General features: G+C 39.4%; 1 long non-coding RNA gene across 1 annotated transcript; it reads left to right on the top strand.

The window, feature by feature from the left end:
• Window positions 1–3,811: 3,811 nt before the first annotated feature.
• LOC131506083 (uncharacterized) lies at window positions 3,812–5,476 on the top strand. The gene is made up of 2 exons (XR_009258723.1): window positions 3,812–4,081; window positions 5,167–5,476. It is a non-coding gene; the product is annotated as an uncharacterized LOC131506083 (long non-coding RNA).
• Window positions 5,477–7,573: the final 2,097 nt, after the last annotated feature.

The following is a 7,573-nucleotide window of genomic DNA, read 5'->3' as shown; positions in this document are numbered from 1 at the left end:
ATTTTTGTTTCCCTTCCCTTATGCTCATCTGTTTTGTCTCTTAAAGTCCTCATATGAGTGAAGTCATATGATTTTTGTCTTTCTCTGACTGACTAATTTCACTGAGCATAATACCCTCCAGTTCCATCCATGTAGTTGCAAATGGCAATATTTCATTCTTTTTGATTGCCGAGTAATACTCCATTGTATATATATATACCACATCTTCTTTATCCATTCATCCATCAATGGACATTTGGGCTCTTTCCATACTTTGGCTATTGTTGATAGTTCTTCTATAAACATGGGGGTGCATGTGTCTCTTCGAAACAACACACCTGTATCCTCTGGATAAATGCCTAGTAGTGCAATTACTGGGTCGTTGGGTAGTTCTATTTTTAGTTTTTTGAGGAGACCATTTCTTATGTTACAGTTGGATCTTCTGTTGATGACATTTCTTAAAGAAGACTTAAAGACGGTTTGATTTTTGGCATTAAAGTTTTTCTTACTATATTGACTCTGTCCTTCACTGAAAAATCATGTCCAAGTAACAACATATGTTGAGGAAAGTATAATTTCTCTTGAATTTTGATAATTGCCTTGTGTGCAGACTAATGCTTCCATATCTTCTTTGTGATTTCTTTCCTTGAGTTTCAGTCTGATATTTGTCTACTTTGATACATATGTGTTTTGCCAGGAGAAAATCTGCTTCCTGTCACTACCTTCTCTTCTTATTCTTCTGCAATTTGTCCATGTTATTTATGCCCAGGCTTTATCATTGAAAAATATTGGAGAATCCCACAGATCCCGGAAAGCCATGGGAGCCACAGCAAATAGAAGTGCTGTGTAGAAGTATCTTTCCTGACTGATAAATGTAGAACAGCTCTGCCTGCAGTTGTTTGCAAACCTACTATTATCAGAACCTCCTGGGGAACATTTTAAAATCCAGGTCCCTGGATTTAATGATTCAGAATTTCTGGGGCTGGTCACTTGCTATTCGCTATTCCTGTTCTTAAAACACTCCCCAGGTGATTTTGCTGCAAAATCAGATTGACCACTGACCTAGGATTAAAGTCACCAACTGTGTGCAGTGTGACCATGTGGCTCATTTTATATCACCCATGTCTCCCCATGAACATTACAGACCTCGATACATTTTTGACTAAACTAACTGTTGACTCAAGATATGATTAGCACCTTATCCTGTAATACATTATTTCTATTCTTTCTCATCTAATCAAATACCATAATTTTCCCTTTGCTCATAAATTCTAAGAAATCCCCTGATCCCCATTAGCTAAACTTCCATAAGGCACATAAACTTAGCAATAATAATACATTTTCCAAATGAATAGAAGGCCTTTCTCCCCCTGCCCCCCTCCATAAATATATTTACTACTTGCCTGCTCTCCTGAAGAAATCATTTCTTAGGCAAATTATTCTTTTTAATGTTAGTCTTTAAAAAAGGAAGGTTTAGCCCTAATCACCAACAATCACTGATAACTTAGCATACAAGCACTTAATAAAACACTTTCTTCCTAACAGCAAATATCCTCCACTGAGATAACGTGGTTTTAATTTTATGGGGAGAGTGGGTAGGAGAACAGGAAGATTGAAACCAGGGATAAGAGGACGTCTGAAATTGGTAAAGGAGAAAGCTTCCTAAGGTGGTAGTGTGCTAAAGAGAGACAGCTTCTCCCAACTTTTTGTAGCAGTGGTCTTGGCTGTCAGATGACTAGATCGTTCAACGTGTGGTGTAGTAGACAACAGAAAGAGACACAGAGTCATGTGGAGGGTGTAGGAAGAGCTGGCTTCTAATCCTGCCTCTGCCATTTACTAGTTAGGTACATAAATTTTGAGTAAATTGGTTACTCTCTCTATCAGCCTTACTTAATCATCTATAAAACAAGGATAATACCTCTTTCCTGTAGTTTGCTAAGGTGGCCATTGCGAAGTACCACAGATGGGGTGCCTTAAACAACAGAAATGTATTTCTCACAGTTCTAGAAGCTACAAGTTCAAGCTCAAGGTGTCAGCATGGTTGATTTCTTCTGTGGCTTGTCTCCTTGCCTTGTGGATAGCCATCTTTTCTCTGTGTTTTCACAGGGTCTTCCCTCTCTGTGTCTTATTCTTCTCCTTTTATGAGAACAGCAGTCACGTTGGATTAGGGCCCCACCTAATGGCCTTATTTTCACTTACCTGCCTCTTGGAAGGCCGGATCTCCAAATACTGCCACACTCTGAGGTACTAGGTGTTTGGATGTTAATATATGAATATAGAGGGGACACAATTGAACTCATAACACCTCCGTACTTATTTCTTGTGATTGCTACAAGCACAAAATAAAAGAATGTATGTAAAAATGATCAGAAATTAAGTACTTATAGGGTAAGATCCTTGGGGACAAGGATGGTGCTTTGCTTATTATTGAACATTACAAAGCATCTACCACAGAGCGTAACATGGGTTAGACACTTCCTAAATGTTTGTTGAATGAATGCACACACTTCACATAAACATAAAATGTTTGATGTGATGTATCAACTTATTAATATATGAAATGAACCTGCAATCATCTGCATCCTTTTTGTCTCCTTAACATCTCAAAGGAGAGTAGCCAACAGAGGCCCGTTAGTGTTAAGTGACTGAACCCTGGCACAAGCCATAGTTCATGTTAAGAGTCATGTCAGGAAGGCATTCTGCCATGGTGCATTTCTGCCACTAAGCACTTTGTTTGCTTTTCATTATACATGAATGGCTTCAGAATGTTCAGTGGAAGTGAGCAAGTTCTGCGAACATCTGTGAACTGAGTTTGCTGATCATGTTTTTCTTGACATAATTTTTGTATCTCTGGTTACTGTCTAAAACTAAAAAGTTCTTGTTTTCCTCCATTCTCTTTCTAGCTTCAGAGTCCTAGTATATAACCAGTCACTGCCACAACTTTGGCATTTCATTTGGGTAAGTGTGAAGTAGGAGGGGATGAGAGCAGAAAGGTTGAAAAACTCCAAGTGATAAATACAGACTGAAAACAGACTGTGCTGAGCACAAATGTAATTCTATATATCTTACCTTATATAGCAAGGAATTCAGAATGAATAGAACAGATTTAGAGTTCCATAATCTGTGCATGAGAAGTGTGGGAACCTTTGCAGAATAAAGCCTGCAACATGTTTTTAGGAATCAAATGCCATTGCTTATTAGCTAATTTTGATGGGAAATATATATATATATATACTATATATATATAGTATATAGAAATATATTTCTATATACTATATATATATAGTATATATATATATATTTCTATATCTATTTAAAATGTATATTTATATATATCATACCAACAATTAAGATAATATTAACATGTCAATGAACAATCATTTAATTGACTAAAATAAGTCAGCCAAGTAAGTGTGGGATAGTATGTAGCAAACTAACAATCTGAGTATCTGGTTTTTAACTTTAAATTGATCAGTCACATTGAGTAGGCACAAACAAGTGTTATTTTTTTATTCTGCATACATTTGGATGTCACAGATACTGGCACCTTCACCTTTCTTATGGGATCAAGAGGGCACATGTGATTCTTCCATGATTACCCAGCCTAGCAAATGGAATCCTCATTATTCTTGAAAGATGTCAAGACCAGGATCTTGTATCTTGCTGATTAGATTTCATACCTATTTCGGTGAAATTTAATTCTTTTACAGCTTTTTCTTATTATTTTAAAACCAATGTAAGAAGCTGAATCTTTTTTCTCTTTGGATGTAACAGTTCAATGTTGCTGTCATAAGGGGTTTGTGAAAATTCTAGACAAATGTCACAAAGCTGGTAGCTAGCTTGGGCGGGACAGGGACATGCTGGGTGTGTCACTGTGGAAAACTGCCCCTCGGCCAAGAAAGACCAGAGACTCAATACCATGGGCATCGAGATTGAGAGACTCAGAAAGACTCACTCATCCTATTTAAGTTTGCAGTCCACAATATAAACAAGGACCACAGACTTATTCATTCATAGGAGAAATTTAACTGCCAAGCTGGAGGACAAGTGATTAGTGAAAACAAAGGGAGAGTGTCCTGAGGACGATTTCATCTTTGTTAAGGTTTGAAGAACTAGCCTCACAGCAGAGACTTCTTACTACTTACTGACCACCGCAACATTTAGCTTTGGCTATGGAACAAACCATCCCCATACTTAGTGACTTACACTGACAAGAGTTCTATTTAGCTCCTGCTTCTGTGGGGCAGCCCCGGGGGTTCTTCTGGCCTGTCCTCAGCCATTCTCTGGTAGGTTCTCTCATACATCTGTGGTCAGTTGCCAGGCCATCCATTGGCTAGATGTTGTACTATGACTTCACTCCCGTGTCTGGTGACAGGCAGGATGCTGGCTAGGGCACCTTGATTTTTCTCCACTGGTTTTTGCATCTACCATATCAGCACATAAGAGATCTCACCATGAAAGGGCTAGATAGTCATTTGCCAAATTCTACCTTTCAGTCTCCCTTATTTGTACACACCATGCTCACCACTCACCTTCTTTGTAACATTACCCTTTCCAGAAGAGGGGTGCAGTGTAAGAAACTAGATATTACCTAATCATAAGAGTCACACACCAGGCCTGCTTCCCTGAGATTAAATCTAGATCAGTCTGCAAAACGCACTCACTTATTTAGATTTTTTTTTAAATTACTCTCATGGCTAGTGAATTGGTTCACAAAACTTATTCATTTGGGGATATTTTTCCACTGACTCCCATGGCTAGCTAATCTCTTCCATAAAGTGTAAATTTTACCAATGTCACACTCAAGAGAATATTCATTGTTTTTTTTCGAATCCCTCAATAGTGCAGGAAGGCAGCAACTTCACCTCCTTGTTGCCAAAGCAGTTGACAGGTATGGGCAGAATTCTGAAAAATCCTAACTGCCCCAACCACACTCTTTCATTCCCTATGAAAATGTGTATGTACACATCACGGAACATCCAAGCTAGTCTTTCTCGTTAAAAACCACAGTTTGGAACGGGTGTAAAATTAAGTGCTAAAAATGCCTGTTCTGTTCTCTGGGATGGTCGACATGGAGAGACATTAGCCTGAGGGAGACAGACTGACTGGGGAGAAGAATTAATGGAAGCACATGGCTCCTGTGGGCAGGAAATGCTTTGATAGGCCTTTTCCTCTTTTTGTTACCAGGAGAGCCTTGACAATAGACTCCACCTTAGAGCAGCTGCTTTCTCCCCTTGTGATGATCACAGCACATTTTCCTTGTCAGACTTGTAGTCTGCACCAGGGAGTGCTCAGGAAGGGACATGGACAATGTTGGGGATCTGCCCTTGAGCCTCTGAGCTGTGTGATGGGTGGAGACGTCACCCCCAAGACACACAACGAATTCCTCTGGCAGGCGCTTCAGGAAGGCCATCTGCTTCTGTTGTTCCTCTGACCTTTTGTTGGAACCCACCTGAAATTGGAAAGAAATTACCAGAATAAAACTAAGCCTAAGGCAGTTTTAGACCCTGCTTCTTGTTAAAGCAAGTCAAGTTAGCAAGCCTTGGTTTAGCACCTAACAAGTGCCTGCTATTACATTGGATATTGGCAGTTGAGGGAAAAATGAGAGTTTTGTTCAGTCCCTTCACAGTGTCAGGGCCAAGCGGGATGCTGAATACTTTTAATCTTTTCAATATTTTTGCAAGGCAAGTTTTATTATCCCCATTTTATAGATGAGGAAACTGGGAGGGTCACCAACTTTTCCAATGTTGTTCTAACCTCATAAGAATTCAGGGAAGTACCAGATAAGAATTTTACCTCTCAATCCCATATTTGATTTGATTTCAGCCCTGATGTACCCTTTACTCTGATGCTAAACACTTTTGATTCCCCAATTTCCAGAGGCTCTATGAAACATTGGAAATCAGGAGAGTTGGTTTTCTCCCTATTCTGACCTGGGTCATGGTCACTTAACTTGCTGGTTTCAGCCCTCTTAATAATGTAAGAGACTGAGACTAAAGACTGAGACTAAATGAGATTATAGGCCTTCTAATACCTGAATCTATAACTGTTTATAAAATGCAGTATCGACTACACTCCGATTAGGATTGCTACCATTAACAAACAAACAAACAAACAAACAAACAGAAAATAATAAGTTGTGGATGAAGATGTAGAGAAATTGGAATCCTTGTGCATTTCTGGTGGGGATGGCAGATGGTGCAGCCACTGTGGAAAACAGTATGGTGTTTCCTTAGAAAATTAAGTGCAGAGTTACCATATGATCCAGCAATTCCACTTCCGGGCATATGCCCTAAATAATTAAAAGCAAGGATTCTGACATGTATTTGTATGCCCATGCTCAAAATAGTGTTATCCAAAACACAATAGCCAAAACATAGAAACAACCCAAATGCTCACTGATGGATAAATGGATAAACAAAATGTGGTATACACATACAGTGAAATATCATTCAGCTTTAAAAAGGAAGGGAATTTGGATGCATGCTACAACACTAGTGAATACTGAAGACATTATTCAGTGAAATAAGCCATTATTTTGTGAAATAAGCCAGTCACAAAAAGACAAGTACTGTTTGATGCCACTTATTGAGATATCTAGAGCGCTCAAATTCAGAGATTGAGCCTTGGGTGAGCAAGGAGTAGAGAGGTTTTTTGTTTTGTTTTGTTTTGTTTTTTAATAGGTACAGTTTCAGTTTGGAAAGAAGAAGAAGTTTTGAAGGTGGATAGTGATGATGGTTGCCCAACAATGTGACTATACTCCATGCTCCTGAATTATATTCTTAAAATGGCTACAAGAGTATATTTTTTACTATTTTATAGTAAAATGTATATTTTACTATAATTTCAAAAATAGTTGTGGTGCCTGGGTGGCTCAGTTAGTTAAGCATCTGACTCGTAAATAATTTTAATGTTTTTTTTTTAACTTTTGAGAGAGAGAGAGAGAGAGAGAGAGAGAGAACAAGTGGGGGAGGGGAGGGACAGAGAGAGACAGGGAGACACAGAATCCAAAGCAGGCTCCAGACTTTGAGATGTCAGCCCAGAGCCCGACACAGGGCTCAAACTCATGCAACTGCAAGACAATGACCTGAGCCAAAGTCAGATGCTTAACTGACTGAGCCACCCAGGTGCCCCACAACTGACTCTTAACTTCAGCTCAGGTCATGATCTTGCAGTTTGAGAGTTTGAACCCCTCATCAGGGTCTGTGCTGTCAGATTTCAGACTCTTTGGATCATCTGTCCCCCCCTCTCTCTGCCCTCCCCTGCTTATGCTCTGTCTTAAAAATAAATAAACATTAAAAAAAAGTTTTAAAATGTGGGATGGGGGTGCCTGGTTGGCTCAGTCAGTAAAGCCCCCGACTTTGGCTCAGGTCATGATCTCAGGGTCTGTGAGTTTGAGGCCCGCCTCGGGCTCTGTGCTGACAGCTCAGAGCCTGGAGCCACCTCAGATTCCGTGCCTCTTTCTCTCTGCCTGTCCACCACTCATGCTCTGTCTCTCTCCGTCAAAAAATAAATAAACATAATTTTTTTTAAATGTGGGATGGATTTTTATAACAAAACTTAAGAGTATTCCCCTTTCTTGAAATGTTGGCAT

The sequence above is a fragment of the Neofelis nebulosa genome, chromosome 3 (assembly GCF_028018385.1).
Source record: "Neofelis nebulosa isolate mNeoNeb1 chromosome 3, mNeoNeb1.pri, whole genome shotgun sequence".
In the NCBI taxonomy this organism is placed as follows: domain Eukaryota; kingdom Metazoa; phylum Chordata; class Mammalia; order Carnivora; family Felidae; genus Neofelis; species Neofelis nebulosa.
Note: the sequence above shows the minus strand (reverse complement) of the source record. Positions and strands in the feature narration are given on the sequence as shown.